The sequence below is a fragment of the Camelus dromedarius genome, chromosome 25 (genome assembly GCF_036321535.1).
Source record: "Camelus dromedarius isolate mCamDro1 chromosome 25, mCamDro1.pat, whole genome shotgun sequence".
NCBI lineage: Eukaryota > Metazoa > Chordata > Mammalia > Artiodactyla > Camelidae > Camelus > Camelus dromedarius.
Genome location: NC_087460.1, coordinates 15217661 through 15245463, shown reverse-complemented (window position 1 = coordinate 15245463; position 27803 = coordinate 15217661). Strand labels below are relative to the sequence as shown.

The 27803-nt window shown below is 39.4% G+C and overlaps 1 protein-coding gene across 4 annotated transcripts in view; it reads left to right on the top strand.

Moving 5' to 3' along the window:
* Positions 1 to 27803, top strand: part of SOX5 (SRY-box transcription factor 5) — an 899287-nt gene that overhangs the window by 158134 nt on the left and 713350 nt on the right. For all 4 annotated transcript variants that reach the window (XM_031443965.2, XM_064479110.1, XM_031443964.2 and 1 more), the window contains exon 3: positions 3444 to 3520. The gene's annotated coding sequence lies outside the window, so the exon portion shown is untranslated. The remainder of the gene's footprint in view (positions 1 to 3443; positions 3521 to 27803) is intronic.

Here is a 27803-nt window from a genome sequence, read left to right as displayed (position 1 = left end):
GGGCACAGAGAAGGAAGGGGTGCCTCATTATGCCTGAGAGGGTCAAAGAGGGCTTCCCAGAGGGATGAAGCTGAGCCAGGGATTAAAGATTAATCATAGTTTTCTAATTGAACAAGATGGGAAGGAAATTTTTGGAAGTGCAAATCTCAGAGAAGAGCAGGACCTTATCATTGTGCCCCTATCACATAGTACAGAACTTGGCATGTTGTACACACTTAAATATTTAGTGAATTAGTGAGCTAATGACTTTATCTTGAAGATAGTTGAAATTGATCATTTTCAGTAGAAGAACATAATAAGGTTTGCGTTTTATAAAAAAAAATAATGTGATCGCGTTGTAGCAAATGAGTAAAAAGGGAATGAGACAAGGAGCAATTGTAGTATGTTCTACAAAGACTCCTGGGAGAGATTCTTTTTAAGTGACCCCCACTCAGGTGCTTAGAGATTCTGTGTACTCTGCACTGAGCATATGGTGGTTTCCCACATATGCCTCAAGAAGACACAATCACTGCCTACTCCTACCCTTAAAATGGCCCAAGAAAATGTGGAGATAATTCACAGTATATTTAAGAGTTACCTTCTTAACGCCTTCCATATAGGAGACAGAGTTGAGTTTTCAAAATGATCTACTGAAGAGGCAATAAGTACATTTTTGTCTTTGTCCATATGGGATGCTATAACAAAAATACCATAAATGGGTGGCGCAACACAATAGAAGTTTATTTCTCACAGTTACGGGGGCTGGGAAGCCCATGAGCAAGCACCCTCAGTGTCTGGGGAGAGCCTCTTCCTAAATGGCTTTTTGCTGTGACTTCGCTTGGCGAAAGGGGATGGGGAGCCCCCCAGGTCTCTTTTACAAGATTACTAATCCCACTGACGAGGGCTCCACTCTCATGAGCCAGGCACCAACAAAAGGCCCCACTTCCTCATACCATCATACTGGGTGTTGGGTTTCACCATAGGAATGAGGTGAGGACACAAATATTCGGTCTGTAGCAGATGGCATAGTACCTCTTCTGTGTTTCTGGTTCAGAGTGGGTCCATGACTTTTCAGTGTTGGCAGTGGTAACTGGGGTTTATGTGGTTAATGAAACCCAGCACATACCTGATAAGGTTTCCAGAGTGAAGGACTGAAGAGAGGTCAGTAAAATATATGCAGAACCCTCAGCTCCTGGGTGTGTTCGCTTTCTCTTGGTGTGTATCGTATTATCAGAAACTTAGCGGCTTAACACGATTCCCATTTATTAGCTCAGTTCTGAAGGTCAGGAGTCAGTGGCTTGACTAGGTGTGTCAGATCACAAGGTGTGACAAGGCTTAAATCAGGGTTGGCCAGGCTGAATTCTTACCTGTACAGTCTTGGGGGGAAATATCTATTTCTAAACTCATTCTTATTAGAATTCAGTGCTTTGTGTGTAGGACTGAGGACCCCTTTCCTTGGTGGCTGTCAGGTAGGGGTCTCCCGCAGTGCCTAGAGGCTGTGTGTGTTCCTTGCCGTGTGGCCCCCTCCATCCCGGAGCCAGCAGTGGTGTGTCAGATCCTTCCTATGTTTCAAATCCCCATCTTCTTCAGTCTTTGACCTCTCGACCTAGATTTAAAAGGTTTATGTGGTTAGGTTAGGCCCACTTAGAGAATCTCCCTGTTTGAAAGTCAACTGTTAGATAATATAACCTATTCATGGGAGTAAAACCCATCTCATTCACATCTCTAGAGATTCTCAGAAGGAGCATATTCACAAATTGGGAGAAATTTGGGGACCATCTTAAAATTCTGCCTACCAAACTATTATTTGTAAAAGTTTTTTTTTTTTTTTTAAACAAGGTTACAAACAGCCTCTTACATGCTGCATTAGGAGAAGCAAAAAAAGCATATGATTTAATTAATATTTTGTTTGAAATCCAGTGTTAGTAGCTTAAGAGATTGAAGTTAATAACTTAATTTTCAATATCTGAACTTGACAGATCTATTACTAATTTTTAGACCATTACTAATTTTTAGAAATTTTACTTGTATGTGAGTCATTTATGTCTAAGTAGTACAACTGTTCATATTCCTTAAACAAAATATTTCTTTCTCTATTACGAGGGGTGATGGGGATTTTATTGTTTGTACACGGAAAAATAAAACAGTAGTATACAATCTATACATAAACACCATCAATTCAAAGTGATTTTCACTATTAAGTGAGAATTTTGTGAAGTTCACTAACGTGGTAAGTTAGATATTTTTCAAAGCTTTTGGGCTTTCTAGATTTAAAGAAGGAAGTTGTGAGAGTTTAACCAACTGTACAGTTAGTCAGCTGCAGAGTTCGAGGGAGCTGGTCTTCCACACAAGACCGCTCTCATTTCTGACACCAGTTGCACGTTTGAGGGGTTTCCAAAACCACCCTCAGGTTTGGAAGTTCACTGGAAGTACTCACAGAACTCAGTGAAAGTATTTACAGTTTATTATGGGAAAAAGATACACATTAAAACCACCCAAGGAGAGAAGTATATAAGGCTGAGTTTGAGACCAGAAGAACCAACCACACAGAGCTTCCATTGTCCTCCCCTGTGGAGTTGGGATGTGTTACTTCCCCAGCGTTGGTAGTGACAATGCGCATGGAACCTTGCCAGCTAGAGGTGTGCACTGAGCCTTGGGTGTTCAGAGTTCCTTCTGGGATGGGACCACATACTGCTCGTATGGCTGACCCTTCATCTCCAGCCCCTCCTGGATGTCAGCGTTGGGTTCATGCTTTTAGTCTCCAGGTAGTTTTGGGGGCAAAATTGATACTACATGGCCCAAAGCCCCCAGGGTAAGTCACATTGTTAGACTATGCTGTGGCCAAAGCCCTCAGTCAAAGGCACTTCTATCAGGCATGACACTTGGAGGCCCTAGAGATCACCTCCCAGTAGCCAAAGGCAAAGGCCGACCTCTTCTGGGGTGAAGGTTAACTCATCAGAAGAGGAAGGAAGGAAAGAGGAAAGAATACCAGTAGTAGTTATTTCTTGAGGGCACACTGTGTGTCAGGCAATGTGCTAAGTATTGTTTCCTTTAATCCTTTGAATATTATTAGAAAGATAATAAAATTATCTTTATTTTGAAGACAAACTGAGATTTAGAGAGATTAAGTGGCTTCTTCAAAAAAAAAAAAAAAAAACCGTGTACGTTGGTGGAACCAGGATTTGAACCTGTGTCAGCCTGACTGCAAAACCAAAGACAATAAGAATACTTAACGTCATAAGCATTTAGGAACAATTATTTTTGAGAATTGAGTTTTCAGAATAAAGTTGTCATTCAAATGTAGAAGAGTATGCCCTGTTACTTTAATAATGTGGGATGTAGAGGGAGAAGGTTGGTAGATAGGATGGTTACTTCATTGAACTGGTACCTTCCAAGTGGATTCCAGTCAGCACTGCATCATCTAATTCATTCAATCACATTTATGGGTGTGCGTTATATCTTAGGTGCTGTGCTGGACTCCGGTGACCCAAAGATGGTGACAAATATGTTCCTGCCCACAAGGAGCTAGCGGTCCACTGGGGTATGTAAACTGCTTATTGTGTTTTATTTTTAATATTGCTTTTGTTTAAAGCAGAGTACAGAGCACTCAATGCGTAAGAAATTTTTGCATAGAAATTTCACAAGCGATTGAAACAATTTTTTTTTTTGGACCGGATGAGCTAACGTTAAAAGTTGCAATTTGGAGATCGTTGTTCGTATAACTAAGTCAAGTAATTAAACTCAGGTTGATCAGATTCCATAGTAATAGGATAGATTTTTTAAAAAGTCAAACTACTGTAGAAAACCCCACAGCACTGAGATTTGTATGTTTCCCCCTCACGGTAGTGAATGATGGCAGGTGAAGGAGGAGTAGGAAAGACACCAGAACACATCACACCCAGGAACAACGTGCATTTCTTCTCCACACCTGGAACACTGACTGCGCTGCTTTTCGCTGGTTACTTTAGTGATAATCATTATCTTTCACCTTCTCTTCATTGATTTTTTCCAATTGAGCAAAGTCTATATTGGGATAAAGCAGGACTCCTTATTAAGTTAATGTTGATTTTTGGTCAACATGTATTTTATTTAAGTAATTTTATTGAATTTATAGTTTGCAATAGTCTATGTTTACAATAAACCATGCAGTTTGCTGGGAGTAAGTAGTTCTAAAAAATTAAATACAGTCCGTGCAGTAAATACAAATAAGGAATATTATATTCTAAGGATAGTTTATATATTTTGTAGGTTATTACAGAAGGATAGAATTAGAAAATAAAGTAATAAAGTAAAGTGAACTTGATGCCCAGGAGCTCATACTGATGCTACACAGCCCCAACAACTATATATTTGGACATATTTAATAAATATATTAAAATGCTATCTAGATTAAGCATTGTAACTGCTGAGAGTGCAGTTATAATCATTCAAAAATGTGAATAAACCAGGAAAGAACGTGTCCTTTTACTTGGCAATATGATTTTAATTTTTGAAAGTATTTAATTTCATAAACCATATCCATCATCTTTGTGTAGATAAATGTTGTGGCAGTTTTTTGAATGAACCTCTTGGTTCCCTAAAGAAATTATGGATACACTATAAATTTACAAATGAAAGGCCATTTATCAGAGTTATAAATATGAGTGTTGATGCCTGTGCAAACTTGAAGTGGTTTAATATCTATCGGCTTTTGTGTATAGTTATGGCGAAAGAATATAGATATCGTAATACTTAGACGGTGTTGTAACATTGGCAAAGTGGTGAGAATGACATGCAATATTTTTGGAATAGCATGGCATTTTCTTGAATTACTGCCAGCAAGAGAACATAAATCAACCTTAATAATGGATATTCCAAAGATGTTTATTAATCTATTCATTTAATCTAAAATACTCGCTCTTGGCATTTATAGAGCCAGTTCAAAGGAAGTGGCAAGTGTTTCCAAACTTCAGCAGTTACTTTTAGGGGCCCCGTAATTTTAACTAAGTCTGGTTGGAACGGAGGTCAAAATGCATAAAAATCCGTTCCTCCTAATCTATGCTAGAGGTATTTGCTTAACTAAACTATATTTCCTTTCTGTATCTGATCAAAATCTTAATTTCTTCCAACTTTGATGAAACTGACTACACGGCCCTCTATTTGAATCTTGTTTTTAAAGTCTGTTCCCCTCCCTCCATCTCTCTCTGTCTTTCTCTCTGTCTGTCTCTGTCTCTCACTGTTTCTCTTCCTGTCTCTTTCTTTCTCCAGGAAAATAATCCTGCACTGTGTAGACTTTGAAAAGGACTAGAAATTGACCAACTTCCTGTGTATCAAATTAAGAAATAGCATGTGGCGTATGATTTTGACAACATGTAGTGAGATTAAAGACAGGTAGGGTGGACAGGCGTAGAGTACAGAGTGGGGAATTTATGTATTAGATAGGAAAGGTCAGAGGAAGCCAGTAGTGGTTACGCCGAAGGAGTCAGCTATGCAAATGTTGTGGAGTAAGATGGTCTGAATGTGTGCGTGTGTGTGTATGTGTTATTTATTAAAATATGGAAAGTCTCAGCACAGAGCTAATTTCTGGATTAAAATAATGTAAGCAAGACATTTTTTTCCCCCTTGTCTCGGTTTCTGCTGATGCGGCTTCAGTCGCTGGCTTCATTCGAGGGCAAGGTGGTGGCTGTAGCGTTGTGTCGGCGGGAACATCCTCTCAGGCCTCAGGCTTCCGCTCGAACAGGAGAAAGAGAGAATCGCTTTGCTAGAAGCCCTATCAAAGTCTCTTAGCGCTAATTCACTTTAACAAGGTGAGGATAATCCTGTGCATCTCTCTTGGAGCAGGAGATGGTGTCAGCTTCGTCATTTTCCGTGGACGAGGTGTTAGGATTGTATCGCAAAGGGAGATGGGGTACTGTTAACAGAAGGAGGGTGCATGCATGGTAGGCAGCAAAAAAGAATGGTCTTAATGGTATATACACGTGAAATTTCACATATAATTCCAGAAATCTGTAGATTTCATAGCAATCCATGGACTCTAGGTTAAGACACTCTTAAAGTGACATTGAATCAATGCCTTCTGAATACCACCCCACAAAACCCAGCATTGATATCCATAGTCATACAGGAAAATTAGTTGTTACTGGAATTGTTTCCTGAATAAAGAAACAAAATATATTCATTTTCTTTGTGCACAAACCTCAAATAACTGTCTAAATGATTATATCAAATTAAGAAGAAAAAAGAAGTTATAGTTTCTTATTACTGAAGTGAAAACGTAGTGGTTCAGCCTGAAGCTATTTCTTTAACTATTATTTCATATAAGGGAAAGAGGAAAAATCTTTTAGTCAGGGTGAAAGCTTTATAATGGCAATATTTGAAGACTTCCATTAGGGAAGAAAAAGAACTTTTTCAATGTTGGTTCAACAATTTTTATTGCTATGAGAGTCTGTGTTTATTTGCATCCTAAATCCCTTCAATTTAGTTTCATTCAAAAATATGAATCAGGTCTATGAAAGTAATTTGTAAAGGAAATCTTTTTTGATAACTGGCCCAAATTACCTTTTGATTCGCTGATTTTTTTTCTTTTTAGGGTTTTTTTTTTTTTTTTTTTGCTAAACATGTTGGTAAAGTCATTTATTTTCTTAAAAACTATTTTTAAGTGAAAAATCTAGTGAGAATTGGTAGAAAATATAGGTAGATCAATCAAAGCAAATATGAATACTGTAAAGATACCTACAGAGTGATTGTGTATTTTTCATTAATATTGGGAAGAAAACCACCTCATAACAACATGGAGACTAAAGCAGCAACCATCCAGATGGCAGTCATAATTACGCTTTATTTTACATAGATTTCTCAGTTTATTGACAAGAAGAAGGGGTTAGCCTGGGATTTTAAATTGCTTCACTGAGCATCAGAAGAGTTTTTCTTCTTAAGGGAATCAAAATACCACTCAAAAACGGGAAGGGATTCCATGATCACCAGGTAATTTTGAAGGATAAACATGTTGAGAAAGGTTCACCATCTCACCTTTTGTGTCTTCACAAAAGCAAAAACCCTCTGAAGTTTTAACGCTCTTCCTCATAAATGGATTAGCTTTTTAACCCAAATCTTCTGTTTATGACTAAAGTGAGTTGTCACTGCTCCTTGTTAAGCTGGATACTCTCAGTTGTGAAAAAGTACATTTATATTTTTTCCCTACCCATTAATGCCAGTGAAATACAACTGTTTTGGAGGCTGGCCGGCTTTCAGAATATTTCCACAAAGGCTGTGGTGTGTCTGGCTTTCCAGATTAACACGTTGTTTTTAAAAACCGTCTTCTGGAAACCTCAGTTTACCATCAGTTCTTATTTCGATTGAGAAGTCGATGGATCTGTTACCATCCTCGCTGTGGTTTTTGTTTTGTTTTACTTTCTAGATTACAGCATATCTTTACACAGTGTCAATTACCTATGAACAGGAAACAGCAGGCAGTTCATTCACTGAAAACTGATGTATGGATTTGGTCACTATACATTTATCTCTGTTTTTCAGATTCAGCTTTAATTTTAACCAAGATAGGGACTTGCTTCTCTCCATAGTAATATTAGGCATCAGTAGAGTTTGGAGGAGAAGTGAGTTTTTTAAAGAACCGACTTACTTTTACATATAAGAAAAATGTTGTTATTCTTCCATTTTGGCTAAGACAAATCAGTGGGTATTTTTAAGGCTGTGAGTTAAGGCAGGAATAAGGTATAACTCCTGTAATCCTTTCTGAAGACAGAAGATAGGGAACCAAAAAACTGCAAGAGAGATTCAAACTATTTTTTTGTACATGATGTCCAATTCAGCTGTGTAGGTGGGAAGTTTCAGATAAGATTAAATGCTTTTACAGATGTGAGCAGTCAAAACATTCCGTACTATTTATTTTAAAGGCTTTTTAGGGAGAAGGAATGGGTTTCATTCAAGACCCCAAAGCATAGATTTCTGAAGACAGCTGCCTGTCTGAAGGGGATGAACTAGGGAGTGAGCAGAGAGGGAAAATCCACGTGTATATTTGAGTTTCACTTTAGGACTCTGGTTAGCTTTGGCCACTGGTAGGGATTTTTCTCCAATTAGGAGTCAAAAGACAAAGCAGGTAATCTGAATACTCTTTCCCAGGTTTTCTAAAAGTGCCTGTGAAACAAAACATGTCAGACAAGTGGTCAAATAGGGCCTATAACATGTTCTCTGTTTATTGTTTTCATTCTGTTCTTTACCGAGAAGGAAATAAAAGAAAGCTTGAGGTTCATGACAGACTTGGGTTCTTGCTACACTTACAGCTCACTTCACGAATAGCTCTCTACTTCAGAGAAGGTTAATATTTTCCAGAGATGTTCCATAGGTATTCTAAATCATGCTACAGACACCTGCTCCTTTATATGGAGATGTTATCCGCCTAGGATGAATCAGAGCGAGGTTTTTTTTTTTTTTTTTTTGGTGTGCTTCCTTTCAAAAACCTCATTAATCTCAGTGTGCAGAATTTAGGGGGAAAGTTGTATTTTGCTAGTTGACACTGTTTAATGTAAATGATTTACGATTATTCCTTATGTATACACAATAGGCACTTTATAAATTGGATTGTTCTAGGAGTAACACGATACATAAATGTTATTGCTATAAATTCTGAAGTTGGCTATATATTTTTGTATCACATAACCAGCTGACTTATAAATGCTGACTATTCCGACCTGCACTTTCTACTCAATATTGTAAATGGTGATTTAGGTAAGCCTCGCTGAGATATACACAGAGGCACTCAAACTGCACAAGATCAGGACACCTGGCACCCCTCCAGCGAGGCTTCTGGCTGTTTTCCAGGGGTGATGGCAAACAGAAGGAAGAGTGAGAGGGGAAAATGAAACTGTATGTAGCAGAAAGATGAACCTAAATTATTATTAATTTTTGCCCAAGAAAGTCAAGACACAAGTGAGAGAGAAGAGGGGAAAAAGCAGAGCGAACAGGAGAAAAGCATTAGTCAAACCAATTCAGTGAAATATAGGTAGATACCATTTCACAGGCAAATTTTTATTATTTATATAATATTAAATAAAGGTAAGAGTAGAATAACAGCTGTGTAATTATATATGTATAACAGTTTGTTTATTAGTTTATTTATTTGCTTTAGTGCAATTACCTTTTTTATTAAAATAAAGTCAGTTTACAATGCTGTGTTAATTTCTGGTGTACAGCATAGTGTTTTAATTATACCCATATATATATATTTTCCTTTTCATATTCTTTTTCATTACAGGCTATTACAAGGTATTGAATATAGTTCCCTGTGATATACAGTAGGACCTTATTGTTTCTCTATTTTATATATAGTAGTTAGTATCTGCAAATCCTGAACTCCCAGTTTATCCTTCCAACCCCACCACTTCCCCCACTGGTAACCATAAGTTTGTTTTCTATGTCCGTATATCTGTTCCTGTAACAATATATTTATATTATTTTCAGTGTGTAATATAAATAATATTTAATTACTGTTTCTTGCATTTATGTGAATGAAGTATTTGAGGAATGGAGTTTTGCAAATCACTTGATTCTGCTGGTGGATCAGGACGTTTTATTATATGTATAATGCTATTATACTAATAGCCCTCATTTTTCACCATGATAACTTACTGTGATTTTCTTTCTGAGATCCTAAAGAATTAAAAAAAAATCTCTGAATAATTGGTCATTTTAGATCCAAGTAATTGCTAAATACCGAGGTCATCTAAAATGCTGAGTTAGAAGGCAAGAGTGATGCTGATATTCCTGCCCAGCCCTCTTCATAGCAGCTTTCTGTTACTCCTGGTGTGAAGTCCTTACCTGATCACACAGTCCTCACACCAGGGCTGATTTGAATTGTTCTCTGCCCTAATTTGTGTAAAGAAGAACTGGGCCGTGAAGAATTCTATTGTGTTCATAGTGTCTATTCTGACAGTGATTTTATAGTGCATTTCATAGGCTAAGTGTTCCAGTTGATTCCCTTCCCTCATGCCCTCTTAACTATATTGGTGTCTACACAATTGATCTGGTTACCCATGAAGTCAGTCCAAATCAGCTGTTACAGTGTCTGAAGATACAAGATCAGTAATTTTAAAACCTAGAGGTTGCTGTCCTGCAATAAAGGACTAAATCTCATCAGGCAATCCCCAATTGAAAAGATTATGAGACTGAAACTGTGTGTGTGTGTGTGTGTAAAAGAGAGAGAGAGAGGGAGAGAGAGACTTGTAATAACAAACATTATTTATTTGGCTGTTCCAGTAAAGGAAACATCCTAATGTGTTCCTTTATAATTTCTGAAATAGGCTCTAATTGTCGTGCTTTCTGGAGCTATCCTGGTGCATGCATGGGAAAGAATATACATATGCATAAATCTCTATATTTGTAGGCACTATAGTCAAAACAACTGATTTGCCTAACTGGCTTAGCGGCAAAGCTGACTTACCCTTACCCACCCACGAGCAAACTCCCGAGGGGAAATAGGGCAAAAAGGTCACAGAGAAGCACTGAGCCAACGATCTTTTACAAAAAGTTACTTGAGAAGTTCCCAGGCGCACTGCTCCTCTTCTGGAAGGGAGATCACTTCATTCTCTGCCCATCCTGTGTCAGCAGCAGTAGCTTTGGATTCGCTGTAGAGGAAGAAAGCCTGTTTCTTCCTTGCCCCTGCACTGCACTCAGGTAAGCACAGACTGAGATCCCAGAGACTGCTGTACCGGACTAGGCTATGGGGGGAACTCTCGTGCTGAGAGAGGGCTTGGCAAACCTCAGTTCACTTACCCTGTTGAATTTTAACCACCATTTAAAATCCTGCTTTTTCTTATAAGAGGTTCAATTTAAATGCAAAACCTCCTGATTTAAATACACACGTACACACACATGCAAAATCAGAAAAAGCCTCCTAACTTTTTGTTACAGAATGCTTATAATAACTGTAATTTACTGAGGATTTTTTCCCCCAAGGCATTTTTCTTGGCCTTTGCATGTAGTATCTAATTTAAGCTAAGTACTTTGTGAAGTGAGTACTATTATTATACCCATTTTTTCAGCTGAGGGAATTGAGACAGAGAGAGAGAGAGAGGGAGAAACTGAGTCACTTGCCGTGAGTCAGCAGCTAGTAAGAGGTGGAGCCAATTTTCAAACCCAGGCTGAGTGACCACAGGGCTGAAGCACATACTCCCCTGGGTTGATTTGTAAACAATGTTCAGTGCTTCGTGTGTGAAAAGGATGCACTGGGGCTATCACTTCGTAGGAAATAAAATTTGGGTGTTTTCCCCTAGTATTAAAGGTCACTCTCTCCCTCTCAGACACTGTTGTGACCAATGGCAAACCTTATTTGAGACAGCCAGTTAGAATGAGTGTAATGGTTGGCGGCCACAGAAGAGAAAGGAACGTACTGGTTAATATGAGGCTCTGCCCTGAAGACCTTGCTTTCACGGTTACCGCAGTAAACAGGGAGCTAATGAATCATAGATGTTAGTGTCATCAGTGTCTTGCAGTTTTGTCCTCCTGGGTAGCCACCATCAAGAAGGACAGAGTGCCCTCTATGAATATGTATTTAGTACTAGATATGGCAATTTATTCTTTGGAAGAGCACTTTATCATTTTGGTTTTGATAAATATACAAGCAATAATCAGTAGTTAGGAGTTTCAGGCTAAAATGGATGCCATTATTAGTGATTTAACAACTTTTCCTGTGAATTCCATGTATGTCCCCAAGACTGGGTCATGCTACCCAGAGCTACATATATTCAGCTTTCAGAAAAGCTCGCTTTAAAAACCTCTTGTGCTGCGAACCCTTTGGTTCTCAGAACTACTGGCGTCACTCATTTCCAAACTCTGAATATGCAAAATAAAGTATTCGCACAAAAAACCTAGGAGGCTGCAGAGGTCAGAACATTTGTTTAAACTGTTATAGAATTAGCTTTTTCAGTTCCAGCTCCCTTTTCCCTGTCGATTTGCCTTGCTAATAAGGTCTTACTCCTGTTCAGTTACTTTCTGCCACGATACCTCTTCTGTTTGGATTTTTCTCTTCTGATTTGAGCAGACCTTCCTAGTTCCATAGAGAACTTCCATGATAATAATAAAACATAAAGGCTGTTCAATAAATAAGGATGATGACAACAGTGAAATTTAAGCCAAACTGGGCAAAATGGTATCTCACAGCATGAAATTCTATTCTATTTTGGAATTTGGTCTTTACAGATATTTTTCTCTGCCTGAAACATGTGTGCTGGTTCTATTTATATAAGAGAATAGTGACATCCTGTGTGTAGCTAGACTAATTGCTTCTGTAATTAACCTATTTGAGAAGGAAGTGACATAGAAATAGAATATCATTGAGCACTAAAAGAGGCAATTTTGTCTTAAAGCAAACCTCTAACTTCACTAGAGGGTGTGGACCAAACAAAAAGATTCGGTCTCCATCCCTTATTTTTTTCAGCATCTCTCTTCCATCTTCCTTCCCTGCCTTTCTTTTTCCCTTCCTTCTTTTTTCTCGTCTCTGTACAATTCCACTAGTCTGCTCCATTTTTCACTCTGCTACCTTCATTTTCCATATTATCAGGTAAAGATCTAATGTTATTATGAGTGAATATTCCGTTTTTAAAATAGAATTAAGGAAAGATGTAAATATGGTAAAAGGAGACAGTCTTTTTGTTTCAACGCTATTGAAATGTCTTTTCTCAGGTCAAGGGTATAATATGCATAGAATCGTTTTGGTGTCTTAGCAGCTGAGGACAAATATCTTAGGCTTCTTTTTGTCCTTTGATCAAATATATGTTAATTACCTTTAGAAAAGAGTCTGCGAGCATGGCAAAAACAGGGTTTCTTTTGACTCTTAAAACCAGAAGAAACTACTGGAAGTCAGTATATTACAACGGAAAGAGTGCAGTTTGGGGGCTCAGAATTATTCATATCTCACCCCAAATGTATGGCTAAGGAAGAGCATTTTTTTTTCCCCTGAAAGTACCCTTTTCAAAATTTTAAAAGGTAATATGTTGATATCTTGTTAAGACATTTGAAACAACAGTGGGAGAAAGCCAGACCGAGAGGCATGTAGGAGAAGTTAGCCAATAGTGTCCCGAGGCCCGTGTCCTGACTCACCCACTTCTCGGTGCTCCCGCCAGCCCTAGCCTCCGGCGCCATCCTCCACCCTATAATCAAAGTGGTATTTTGAATCAGATGGCTTGTTTAAGATGGTTTTCATGAGATAACAAATGTTATAATTGATATATTTTTCAAGCCAGGTAACTAAGTTTGTATTTTGTGTGCTACAGTGATTTGAAAGAGCTTAGGTTAAAGTTATGACCACTACTGAGAAGAAGTTCTTGTGAAATATTTGAGAATTTTAAGCCAAAGTAAACACAATCGCCACATTATATAATGATTGCTAAGTGCAGAATAGTTGAAATAGACGTGGTTTGGGGCTTTAGACCATGGTGGACTTGGATTCCTTGACTTCAGGGATAGTCTTTCCATGCCTCAGTTTCTTTATCTGTGATGGAGGGGTAAAAATTACTCTTTTATAAGGTAATTGTGAGACTTTAGTGAAGAAACATTCGTGTAACACCATGCCTAGTGCCTACAAGTAAATGCTTAACCAACAGCTAATATTTCAGATAACATTTGATAAAACGAAATGATTTGGATACAAAATAGTTTATTGTCAAAGAATTTCATCTTACCTGGTTGAGCTGTTTCCAAATGGATTTGCTGAATGCCTTGTCTTTGCATTTATTGTTTCCTAATCTTCACTGTAATAACCTTTCACTTCTATTGATAATGTGTATTAGCAATAACTCGATGACCATTCTTGGATGGAGGGGCAAGGACTTTTTTTTTTTTTAGAAAGTATTATTCCTTGGGAAAAATATGAAGCAAAAGAGGAGAAAGAAACAGAGAGAGGTATCCTGTGCATCACCTGGGTGATTCATCCTGCAATCACTAATGATTGTCAGATTGCAAAAGAGGCTCGTTATGAGTAAAAGGAAACCCTTGGCTCTATGAAAATGGTCATGTGGTCATAACTATGTTTTGGCAATTGTGCTAGTTAAATACAGTACCTATAAACACTGGGGTGCCCAGCAGTTTTACATACGTCTCCCATCTCGGTGACTTTATTAGTGATCTTCAGTAAGATAGGGGATTATGTGAACCAGAATCTCAGAAAACCGTCCTCAGAAGATTCAGATTCAGCCACTATGTATTATCACAAGAACATTTACTCATCCAGTCAACAGAACTTTGTTGGGAGCATATTGTATGCCACCCACTGTGTCCGTCTTGGAAATACAGTCACATACAAATTAGACAAGGCACAGAGCCCCACAGATTTTACAGTCTGACAGAGAAGGTACGTAGCAAAGTAATTACAGTAAAATATGTAAGTCTTAGAATAGAGGAAATTTTTTGATCCTTTGGCCAGACTGAGGTGTGAATTCCTAATTGTGGGTGGTGAGGGTGGGGATGTTCCTTTGTCCTTTGAACTTCCATAGCATTTTATTTGTAGCTCCATTTGGAAACATCTTGCACCTTGTTCCTTTTGACTGTGGCATCTCTTCTAGACTGCAGATTCCTTAGGCACCAGGCAGGAGACCTGTGGGACTGTCCTGAGCATCTTTTAGAGAACATACGCTTGTACACTGCATGGAGTAGGCACTAAGTAAATGCAGCTGAGAGAATGAAGCAAAGAAAAAGTCTTAGCGGCTTACTTCCATTATCTTTCTTGTTCTAAATTCTTGAGGATTGCACTTCGAAATTCCTTCTTCTTCATGTTAATGGTGGTTAGAAGGAGGTAAATAACCAACTGAAAGTCATTACCTCTCCTCTAATTCCTCCCTGTCACCTACTATTCTCTCAAAATTTAATCCGCAGCAGACACCTCTGGAAGAAGTTAATTATTATTTGTAGGACTTTCAGTGTTCGCTGGACAGAAGGCTGGCTTTAGTTGCCACATGAAATAGTTGCAAATAATAATGGAAGAAGTGTCTGTTTTTTGTGGTGTGGCCCATGTGGGGATGTTGCAAGCAGGAGCAGCCTTTTTTTCTATCACGGGACCTGTCAAGAGAATCAGTGTTAGGTTAATTAGTATCTAGTTTTAAAAAGTCGAAACTCTTCATTGGTTCTGAGAAAGATCAACCGTTTAACCGGGTTTAGTATTCACCTGCCATTTGCTTGAATGAAAGCACTCTAAAAAATAAAGCTGAATTCTGACAGCTTTTAAAAAGTAGGAAAATCATCAACCCTTAGACAGAAATCCAACCCGTAGCTTAAGAAAATTCAGGATTGAAAATGATAAAGGAAGGATTTCGGCAAAGAAGACGGAAGCCCTTGCATATTCTTCTGGAAGGAATGGAGCTGCACTGAGATTGAGGCCTGAGAGCTGGGGTGTAATTTAGTGAGCTGACAGGAGGAGTGAAGTATCTCCTCAATATCTGTGTTTGGCAGAAGAGATGAATGCATACATCAGGAAACAATGTTTAAGTGTTTTATTTCCTTATTTCAGCCTGTCAAACTGTCAGTATAGTTAATGGCCACCAAGAGAGAAAGAGAGAGGGAGGGAGGAGGAGAAACAAAGGTACTATGGAATCCGAAAAGAAAGAAACCAGGCAAGCATTTGCATGTTTCTGTGGCATGATGGTCAGTCAGACAGAAATGGCCCACCATATCCATCTCTCTACCGAAGCCAGAGGTGCAGGCTCCTCCCTGCCACCCCTGAGCCCTGCTTCTGCCTTCATCCATGTCCCGCAGAATCGCTTCCCTGCACTTTGATTTCTGCGACTCCTTTCACCGAAGTCTAGATTGATTATCAATACTTAAGGGATGATTTTATGTTACATTGGTAGCATCTAATTTTGCTCAATTTTCCAAGTTTACTATCTTGTTTCTATTGTTAATAAAATCTGGTATTAATGCTGTTTATGCAGAAATGTTAGGTCGTGTCTATAAAACATCCCTTTTTAGTAGTTTTGAGTGTTTGATGGTCCTCAAAGAATCCATTGGGCTTGATTTGGACTTACTGTATCTTTCTTTGAAAAAAAAAACAACCCAAAACATGCTTAAAATGCTGAAATTAGACATTTACCCCTAGGAGTACAGAACTATTTTAAATTTCTAGAAGACTCTTAGCACAGCCAAGGGATTTTTATTTTATAAAAGAGCAGTATTTATATTGGATCACTTTTGTACTGGAAATAGTTATTTTTCCACAGAAATGGAAAAACCTCTTATCATTCACGTCTACGTCAAAATGAATTTAAAATCTTCAAATTCACTCCAGTGATGAGTACTTTTCATAATGAACAGTTTTCCTTGCCTTAGAAACTGAAAGCATTTACTTAGGGGAAAAAAAAACCAATTTGTTTTTTAAATATCAATTTAAAATTCTTATAAAATGGTCTAAGGAGAGCTGGTATGGGATATGAAATACACTGGGTCCTGAACTGGCCAATCATCAAATCACCTGGAAGGCATTTAAAAGTACAGACCCTGGGTGGGGCCCCGCTCCAGATTGGCTGGAAGGGAATTTCAGGGATGGGGGCCCAGCATGTGTGTGTGTAGGATTCATCCCTTGCTGGCTACTTACAACCCTCAGGTGATGTAGGATCAGCCAGGCTGGGAACCACACTGTCCCTGTCCTGGAAGTAGCCCTGCTCTGAATTTCCCTAGACTTTTGGCTTCTTTCTCCCACTGTCATTCACTCAATGAGTAATTTTGAGGCAAATTGCAAGCTTTCAGGGAGCATGTTTTTCAGCTCTATACAATTGGTAATGAGCTTTTCCAGCTTTAAAGTCTTGTAACTTCATTTTGCCAAGGAGTTTTTAAAAATTTAAACTTAAAAACTGAGTGAAAATGCACACACACAGGGTTACTAGTTTTTATTCTTAGTTTAAGTGACTAGAGGCAAGCAAACAATAATGAAGAGTCAAGGATTCTCCCCTCTCGCCCTCCGTTTGATGTATGAGTTCTTGATTGGACCTTTCTTTTCATGCTATCAGTCGTGAATGTGAAAATTTACCACACTGTCTTTCGGCTCTTCTGATGCAAAACTGAGCTCTTCCCCACACACCCAAACTTCACCAGTGCTCATTTCTTAACTTACAGCACCACCATGCACGTGGTGTTAGCCAGAAACCAAGTCACTCGCCCTCTTATTTTGTTTTGATATCCTACGTTGGTTTTACCTCCTAAATGTTGTTCATCTGCCAACTTCTTTTTAGCTCCACCACCATCCATCCTGGGTACTGCGGTAACCTCTCAGTGGAGAGTCTTTCTTTACCGTTCTTGCCATCTTGTGCTCTAGTCAATGCTGAGTGCTTTGAAGAGATTAAAAATGTGAATCCAATCAGAAGTCTTTCCTAGTGCAGACTTGATAGGCTCTCCATTGTACTTAGAATAAAGACCAACATTTGTACACTGGCCTGCAAAGACCTGCATGACATAGTCTATCCTTCCCCCCTTACTTTCTGTACTCTCGGCACACTGGCCATCCTTCAGTTCCTCACAGAGAATGCACTCCCTTCCCATCTTGGGGCCACTGAGTTTTCTTTTCCTTTTGTCTGTGAAGCTCTTTGCTTCCAACTCATCCTTTTCAGATCATCTGAAATGACATTTCTTCAAGAGAACTTTTTCTGATGCCCGAGATATGATCAAGTCCACTTGTAATATGCTTATGTAGAATAACTTGCATTCCCCTCCAGAACACTGTTCACAGTTTATAATTTATATTACTACAGTAGTTTGGCTGATTTTTATCTAATCTATAAAAAAAAAAGGCTTGGTAAGAGTAGGGACCTTGACTATTTTGCTCACCATTGATTCCCTAATTCGCCGGTGTGTAGCATATAGGAGGTTCTGAAGAAATGTTTGTTGAGTGGAAGAATAAATTAATCAACAGAAGAAAATTGCTCACTTAGGCAGGAGCACCTCCCCCGCCCCCACATGTACTCTTTCCAGTTCTACTGGTATATGTAGAGCTTTGTCGTTTTTCTTAACAGTGCTCCTTTCCATAGAAAGGAATGATAATCTCTCAACCTGCCACCACATCTCATTCATTGTTCCAGGAGCATCTGAACGTCCGGCTTCAACCCTGTTCTGTGCTGTACCTGAGGTCAAAGAGGCATGAAAAGGAGTTGCTCTGGGTGTGTCTGCATTCTTGGGATGAGATCTAAAACTGTGCATAGCTCAGTGCAAGAAATATGGGTAGAGAAGAAGTCCCTCTAAAGGTTCTTTACAGGAAGTGGAGACTGTGTTTTCTGGACCTCCCCCTCCTTGTTTGTTCAGGTAAAGAGGTTGCCCCATGGAGGGTACACAAATTTCAGCTCTGACCTGCTGAATCAGGGTGGCAGATTCCTGTCTTGACATTACGTGTCGACACAGATTATTGCAAGGACAGCTTTTGGAGATGGAGAAGGTTTAAGGCGTGGAGTTTAGTTAAGGCAAGGTGTTTAGTGTTGTCTGCTTTTCAACGGTGATCTATTTTCTATAAGATGTGATTTGGGAAACTGGAGCCCCTGCCATGCACCTCATGCATTTGAGGGCCCTCTCTCTTCCTTACCCTCCTCTGCCTGTGCCCCTCACACCCAGTGGGTGAGAAATCCACTAGGCTCTATTCTTGACATGCTCCAGGAACCTCATTCCTTGCAATTCTCCACCCGAAGACCTCACATCTGTCGACAAGGCCTGTGCAGTCTTCTTCCGTGGTCTGACCTTCAGGGGTCATACTTCACCACTGGTCTGTGCGATCCAGGGTCCAGCTGTTTGGGAGGGGCTGGCCTCAGACAAGGCGTACCTCCATTCATTCTCTTGTCCTGGGTCCCCAGATGTTAGGGAGCTGCTGGAGAGTAGATGAGTACTGCAGGAAGAAGGCATATAAGCAAGAAGAGAGGACAGAGGATAAAGTCTAAGGAGAATCCTGGCATAGTCCAGACAAGTTAATGCTTGACTCGCGAGCAGATAAACCAATGAGTGAGCAAGATAACTTATAAAAAGAGAAGCCAACTAGAAAAACTAGAATTAGTAAAGTCAGGCCCTTGGTTTGTACAGCATGACTCTCACATCTAGTCAGCACCGAGCCATGAAGAGTGGGACGATTTGTTCTGGAGAGAAGGCTCATGAAAATGTCCGTGTCGTGAACCTAGACCCAGTTATCATGGCCCCACTGGAGCTCAGTCCGTTATTCACTTTTTTTTTTTTTAAAAGAGAATTGAGGGTTGATTTTGTTTCAATGTTTGTTTCTCATCATCTAATGAATACATATTATTTTCCCAGAATTTTCAAGAGTGAGGTAGAGAGAACCTGTTATTCTAATTATTGAGGGAAAGTACTAGCAGCCCAGTCTGGAAGCTGATAGCATACTTAGAATTTACTGTCACGAAAACACCTGCCCATTCATCGCTGTCCTAAGCAAGCAGAATGGCAGTGATGACTGCCAGAGGAGATCAGGCAGGAATGAAGGGTGGGACTTCTTTAAGCTTTAAGATGATGACGCAATTTCATTCAACAGGCAGCTCTTTTTTCCTTAAGCCAGCAGCTTTCTCTTTCCTAGTACCTTCAGAATCTTTTCGCAAAGTTGAGAGAGCTGTAATTTTAATGTAACTATTATATTCAAGACATTAATGACCTGAATCACTGAAAATAACCATGGTAACAGGTGAGAAATCAAAGATAGTTAATTTAATTGCCACAGAAAGAAAATAAGTGCAAATAATCTATAATTCTTCATTCCCAATATGTACATGTTATTTTCTTACTGCATTAATTACCCAATAGTTAGACAGAAATTATCTAGTTGTTGCTCCGTGACTCCCCATTGCATTCATGTAATGGTTTTCATTCTAATAACTAATCATTATAATTTCTTACCTCAGCAGTTTAGGCTGCTGCGAACTGGGTAACATGTTCATTCAGTTGACATTAGCAATTTTTAATAACAATAAAAATGATACTTTAAGTATAGTGGAAAGGAATTAAGCAGTTCTTTCAACCTAGTTACCTAAAGGCCACTCTAATTCAGTGCGTCTCCATAAACTGCTGATGATCTGGGACTACTTCTTAGAAAGAGTTCAAAATTCCTCTCCATTTCTTAACTCTTTTTCTAGGAGTTGCTGGAATAGTTCCACAGAACCCTGCTCGGAAGTGAGGACAAATTGTGGAATCCTAACTAGGGGACACATTTAGAATCACTGCCAAGGATATTAAATATTAGGTTGTGTGTCTTTTATGGTCCAATCTTTTGCTGGGCCTGGGAGTACGATGGAAATTCAAACAGGGTTAGAGGTACAGATGGTAAAGCAGGAAATCGTGACTGATGGGCAAGTTTACAGAGTTTTTAAGTTCTCATTTAACTCATACACCATAAAAGATGTAATAGATGGTATTAAAATTTCATGACTGTGTGCAAGACTCTTGTAGTATAGTAATGTGGGGGATAATCAGTTGTATAATTAAAAATAATATCTACTATTTACTGAATGCTTTTTGTGTCCCGGATAAGGTCATTTAATACTTACGTAAATACACACCCCAGCTCCTTAAGTGAATTCTTTTATCTCCGTTTTCATATAAGGAAACTAAGGTTAAGTAGCAGACTGAAGGTTATCTGAGCTAGTACGTGAGACAGCAGACCCTAGGCTGCGGTCCACTAAGTTCTAAGGTTTCTACAGGAAGAATAAGCAGGAGCCATTTCAGCTCTGGCACTCATAGCCAGGGCTCCCTGAGTAGAGTATTCAATTTTAATTGATCCTGTTTCTATTTTAACTCTAAACTATACCAAAGCCATTTCAGAAAGAATCTGTCCCATCTTTTAGATTGCTTTCTCCATCTCCTTGGGCAATGATATCTCAAAAACTGTTTCAGTCAGTAATCTAAAAAATAAATAATGAACGAAGGTAGATACATGCTAAAAAAGGGAAACACAGAGCCACCTCACTTCCATTAGGACGACTGCTGTCAAAAAACCCCAGAAAATAACAAGAGTCAGCGAAGATGAAGAGAAATTAGAACATTTGTGGAAATGTCAGATGGTATATAGTTGCTATGAAAAACAGTATGGCAGTTCCTTGGACAATTAAACGTATGATTTACTGTATGATCCAACAACCCCACTTCTGGGTGTATATCCAGAAGAGCTGAGAGTAGGGTCTTGTAGATAGATTTGTAAACCCATGTTTATAGCAGCAATAAACACAACAGCCAGAGATGGAAGCCAACCAAGTGACTGCCAGTAGATGAACGGATAAATAAAGTGTGGCATATACACATGAGTTATTATCAGCTTTAAAAAAGGAGGGAGATTTTGACATTTGCTCCAACCTGGATGATCCCTGAGGCCGTTATGCTAAATGGAATAAACCAGTAACAAACAGATGAATCCTGTATGATTCCACTTATGTGACATACCTAGGGTAGTTAAGCACATAGAGACAGAGAGTAGAATGGTGGTTGCCAGGCTGGCGCAAGGGGGAAGGGGACTTGTTGTTCAGTGGGTATAGAGTTTCAGTTTTGCAAGATGCAAAGGGTTCTGGAAATGGCACGTGCAACATCGTGAATGTATTTAACACTGCTGAGCCACATGCTGAAAAATCCTTAAGGTGGTCACTTTTATGTTATATGTACTTTACCACATTAAACGTAAAACAAACTATGAAGAATCTGAAAAAGAATATATATATATATGTGTGTGTGTGTGTGTGTGTTACTGGGTCACTTTGCTGTACACTTGAAACTAACACAACATTGTAAGTCAACTATACTTCAGTTGACATCAAAAAAAAAAAAAAAAAAAGAAAGAAAACTATGAAGGTTTTGTGATGTTGTGAGAGAGAGGACCTGGGGTCAGGGGAGGACCTCGTTAGGTAAGTTGTTCAGCAGAGACGTGTCTGGGACGTGGGCAGCACTGTGGGGGTAGTTCTGCACAGAGCCGAGGAGAGAACTCTCCAGGCAGAGGGAGCTGCACGTGCAAATCCCTTGGCTGAGGAAGAGGTCAGCGTATTTGAATGAAAAGGAAGTCGATGTGACAGAACATAGTGGCAGGTGTTTGGAGAGAGGTAGGAGGGGCTGGTCACAGAAGGACCAGCGGACACGGAAGGGCTGTGGACTGCGTTTTTATCGTTATGTTTTAGCTTCATTTACAAGGGCTGTTTGTACCTTAGGAGATCACAAACTTTGAAGTGCTCACTTTGTTTCGGAAATAGCAGTTGGCGTACTTATTGGTGTCATGATTCAAGGATCTCTTATTGCACCATTTAAAAAAATCAGCAGCGGTGGTGTGTTAACTTGGTGAGGATTCATTTTTATTTATTAACCATATTATTTCTGGGGCAACTGCAACCTGAAAAGAATTTCTCTTTGTATCTGTCTACCTTGGAAAACACCAGTGAACTACTGCTTAAAACAGTGCATTCATTTTAGACTTGAAAGCACTTCAAAGTGTCTCTGGAAGTTTTCGGGGGCCAGGTCAGTCCATCAATCCTTCCTACAGTGATTTTGGGGACTCTGGAAGCCCTAGTTTAAGCAATTAGTGTTGCTAACTTCTCTGGAGATCGTTCAGCACAATCTCCAGCAAAGTTATTCATGACAAATAGTTTAATACTGTAGTCACATCCTAGAAATGACTTTAAATTTTTATCGCCTTTAAAGTTTATCACAATGGCAGCTGTCATCATTTAAATACATTTTCTTAAGTAAAAGCCAAAGTTGCTACAATTAAAACGTGCGTTTTATTGTTAAATGCCCCTTATACATTGACTTTCTTTGATGGAGAAGCCATTGTTTGAAGTATTCATAAGCCTAAAAAAGTTGTAGATCCACTTTAATAAAGTAACACATTCATGCTATGTTCTGCATCATATATATTTTTTTCTATTTCAAGTAATTCTGGAAATTGTGTCCTACTTTAGAATATTGTTCTCTACTAGTCATGGTTCAAATGGCAAAGCAGTACTGAAAGTTCTTCTCTGACCTTTCCTACCCACTTCCCACCTGACATTTGTCTCAGATTATCAGGAATGTGGAAGGATTCTGGGAAAATATCCCCAAATGCACTGATGACGTTCATTCCTCCACATTTTCCTAGAGGAGCTGAATCTGGGAGATTGGAAATGTGACTTTGAAGAGAAGCAGAAATATATTCGTACTGGGATGACTTGTCTGCTGAAACTTAAAGGTGATGAAGTGTGTGTGTGTGTTTGGCCCAAACACCGAGACAGGGCAGTGTGAGTGATTTATGGGGCTGAATGAGAGGGATACCTGGCTGGGCTGCCGTGTTTACACTAAACGTGCAGGAGTAGAGGAGAAGGGACAGGCGTGCTTAACGAGCAACAGAACAGGGTGCAGCTATTGTGAATAAGCCCCACATCAAGCCAGGAGTACCTGAGGGTTATACATCCTCCTTCGTGACAATTCCATTAATGCCTGCAGTGAAGTAGGGGTAAACTTCATAGTTTATCCATGTGCAATTTAAGAATTTCAAGAGAAGACAATGGGGATGAAAATATTTAACATTTTAAAGGACTCTGAGATCCTAGGTTGGATACGGCAGTAATCACTGTCATAATTCTTTCAGAGTATCCACCTTAATTTTGTGCCTTTTTATTTGGAACATCAATATTATAGTTTTATTATTGAAAGTACTTCTGGTAACAATTCATGTAATCAATAGCAAGTAAAGGGCTGTAAAGAGCAGGACCCTGTTCTCAATGAGATTTTTAATAGCTTGGATGAGCCAGCTGAAATTTGAAATAATAGAACCAGGAAGTGCTTTTTGGGGTGGCTGCACACTGGAAAGCCAGCTGAGGAACAGGGCTCAGTGGTGGATCCCTGGAGAGGGGTCAGGCACTTGGAACTTGAGCTGGGCCTTGCAGCTTGTGTGGTCAGAGGTAGTGGACCTTAAAGATTAGGTCCCCTAAAGTCTTGGAAAGAAAGTAGAAGTTCTGTGGACCTTCGGTATTTAGGATAACTTATCTGTGAATTTTGTATTCTGTCTCGCAGTATAGCTGTGTTCATGCTCAAATAAAATAATGTTTGCATTACATTCAGATTGTTTAAGGTTGTTTTCCTGGTCTGATATATCAGGAAGTGATGGCCTGTTTCCACACACGGTATTCCCTTACACCATCACAAATCCACACATCCTCAGGACTAAGACTTACACTCCGGTTTGAGCAGCGAGGCTGTGCAGGATCACAGCGCATTTAAACAGAAGGGCCTTTTCTTGGCCATTAGCATGTAATCAGGCTGAGTAAATAAGAGTTTCTTCAGTCACTAAAAGACTCTCCTACCATATGGTATGTGTACACATTCTTTTGTACAAGTTTGATGGGCTTTATAAGCCGCCCAGGTTTCCTTTTTATAAGTATAACTGGGGCCCAGATGGTTCCATTTGCTGATAAGAGTACTTTTCAATAATATGCTGTATGATTGGGTGCAAAATCAACATCCTCCAAGTTTCGCTTTTAAAGTACAAGCCTTTGTTTTGTATTTCCGCCTGCAGCCTTTTTGACCTTTGTCAAAAATATTTTTCAGTTATTCAGAGCACACTGGTGTGCTCTAAAAAAAGACCACCCAAGCACATCCCTTTCAGTTGACTAATTCCACTTAGAATGAGAAGCAGAGGGGCATTCTGTCACTGCTGCGGATTCTAGAGGACGAGTCTCTTTTGTCAGCTCACAGCTCTCTGGCTTTGTGTCATCGTGTGAAACGGCATGACACCGTGGTCATCTGCACGCATCTCCAGTTTGGAAACTTGGCCAAGTGCTGTTCGCAGGAAGCAGTAGCCCTTGGTGATGACCAATGTACACCCTCCCTTAGTTTCTGTTTGTTTCAAATTCCAAGTGGCAATGAGGATGGAAAGGATAAGGAACATAAAAGGGGTTTTAAAGGTACCGCTGAGTCCTGATTGATGAACATGACAACTTACTCTCCAGTGCCTACATACTAAAATTCTCCAAAGTTATAAAAAGTGGTACTATAACTGTTTTGCCAACAATGCCCAAGTTAACAATTTTAACACAACCTACAGTTGGCTTTCTGGCCACAGCACTGCTTCTCCTGCCCTCACCAAATAGTTCCATTTCTGCCATTGCCTATTTCTCCTGTGGATCGTTCAGAGCAGCCCCTCCAACTTTTTACCTGCAACTCGACCAGACCAGCTTGTTTTTAGGCAGAAAGATTCATTCAATTATGTGTTTGGTAAATATTAAGTATCTGCTGTGTGCTCATATTGTCCTTAAGATTGGGGGTATAACCGTGAATAAGACATAATCTACCAAATGTGAAGCTGAGAGCAGATTAAAGACATAGACAAGAGACACAGGCTGAGTGTTGTGATACCCTAGCTCAGCTCTAGCTCAAAGGTATGGGTCCCTTTTGTGTCCTCATGTTGTCCTCTCCCAATGGACTACAGTTCCGATAGAGGAAGGCATGAGATGGAGTAGGGAGCCCCAAGGAGCAAGCTGATTTATCCTGCATCCTTTTCCTTATGTTACCATAACCTTGATTCAAAGATTATAAAATATAAGAGACAGATTGTGGAGAGAAGAACCAGGAGAGAAGTGGTGCAGGCAGACGTATCTTAGGGAGTAGAAGAACACAAAGATGGTGAGTAGGAAGCCAGTCTGGACCTCTGGGAGACTCTACAAGCCATTTTGTCTCGCATTTATTGCATATGACACTTTACATCCATAATGTTAACCCCTTACTTCCCTACATTTTACTTGTGAAATGAGAGTGGATGACTATTAAACCTGCTTTCTAGAACAATTGAGTTACTAGTTTGAAAAGGTGGCTGTGGGCATTCTAAGCCACAGGCATCAATGATGTTAAGTAGGTATTAGGTGAACACATGAGATGGAATGAGTTTGATGTGGGTAGAAGGAAGTGTAGATGTGGGGAAGTGATAAGGCTAGAGAATTAGGTAAAACGTAGATAAAGAAGCCTTGTTATATGCCATTAGTACTTTATTCTGAATGCTATGGGGATCCTTTAAATAAATACAAATCATTTGAATGACATAGTCAGATTTATAATTTAGATCTCTCTCTCTGGTTGCATTATGGGGCCGAATGGAAGGATGGAAAGACGAAGGTCAGGGAGGTCAGGGAGGCTGTTGAAGGGACCCAGACAAGAAGAGATGAGTTTGTAAACTAAAGCAGTGGCAGGAGGAGTAGATGATAGGGGAGATACATAAGAGATATTACATACTACAGATCTATAATCCGTAAGACTTAGTGACTAACTGGATGTGAAGGAAAGGGGAAGGCCCTAAGATTATTTCAAAGTTCCTGATCTTGGTAACTACGAGTATTTTCATAGCAAATAAAGAGACAAGTTTGACACAATCATAAAACTGGTTCAGCTGGGGACAGAGTAAATCTGTGGTGCATGCAGGACATCCAGTTGGAGTTAATGTAGTATGCAAATGGAGGTGTATAATCTGGGTCTCAGCAGAGAGGTCTAGGCTTGGAGGGGTAGATTTGGTTAGAAATTGGTGATTAGAGAGTTTGGATGAGGTCACTAAGAGTGACTGCAAGGAGTGAGAAAAGAAGAGAATCAACCCTGGAGACCCAAGGAATATTACCTTCCAGGTATGTTAAGAATATAAGATGAATAAGGCTTGAAGACCTAATGTGACTATAGTTGATAATAACACTGTATTGATAATAGAAATCTGCTGGAAGAGTAGAACTTAAATGTTCTCACCAGAGGAAATAAAAGAGGTAAATATATGAGATGATGCATGTGTTAATTAACTTGATGGTGGAATTCTCTCACAATGTATACGTATATCAAATCATGACATTGTACACTTTAAGTATCTTATACTTTTATTTGCCATTTAGTACTTTACTCAATTGTACCTCAGTAAAGCTGAAAAATAAAAAATACAATAAAAATAGTGAGAGAAAAATTTTAAAGAAGAGAGTCAAGCAAGGTTTATGGGCTGCTATGAGAGCTTGATCACAGTGTTTGATGTTTATAATTTGAGAGTGCCAACAAGTTCTGAGTGGAAAGAATTAAAAACAAATGTTATACATATAGCCAGTGTTTTATAACAATTACAAGTGGAGAATAATCTTTAAAAACTGTGAATCACTGTTGGACACCTGAAACTTACATAATATTGTACATCAACTATACCTCAATTAAAAAAGATAGAAAAAAGCCAAAAAGCAAACTTGAGAACAGTATAAGGCAGTAATTTAGAACCTGGTTTTAACATAATTTGGGATAGTCTGTGGCAGTTGGGGAAAGCAGAGTCCATGTCAGATGGTTCTATAGAGGGAATTCACAGAGTGAACTAGGCAAGATTGGAGATTAACAGTAACAGGAAGCAACTACTACCTTTAGAGCTGGAGGAACCAAGGGAGGAGGTGATGGTACCAGAAGTCAGAAGCCAAGGCTGCCCAGTGGGAACTGGACCCAAAGCAGCAGCGGCCCTCAGAGAGAGGGACTGTCCTGTGGGAACCAGACCCCCTTCCTGCCCCCAGGGAGGGTGGCTATTGGTGGAGATGCTTCCTGAAGCAGAGAGAGAAGGCTTCTGTCTCCTCCCACTTAACTTCATTCTGCCCGTTCCTCTGGTTGGATGAATCTGACTTCATTCTGCCCGTTCCTCTCACTGGGTGAATCTGATTTAAAGCTAGCTAGCAGTGGCGCCTGGAGAAGCACTATGTGTGAAATTTAACCCCCTGAGATACACAGCAGGGTCGGGGTTTGCCTGATCTGAGAGCAAATTGACAGGCCTATCTCTAAATGGATTTTTTTTTTTAAAATCAAGATTATAAAAGTAGAAAACCAATAAGATAAGATATTTGATTTTCTTAAATTATTAATCAGATGCT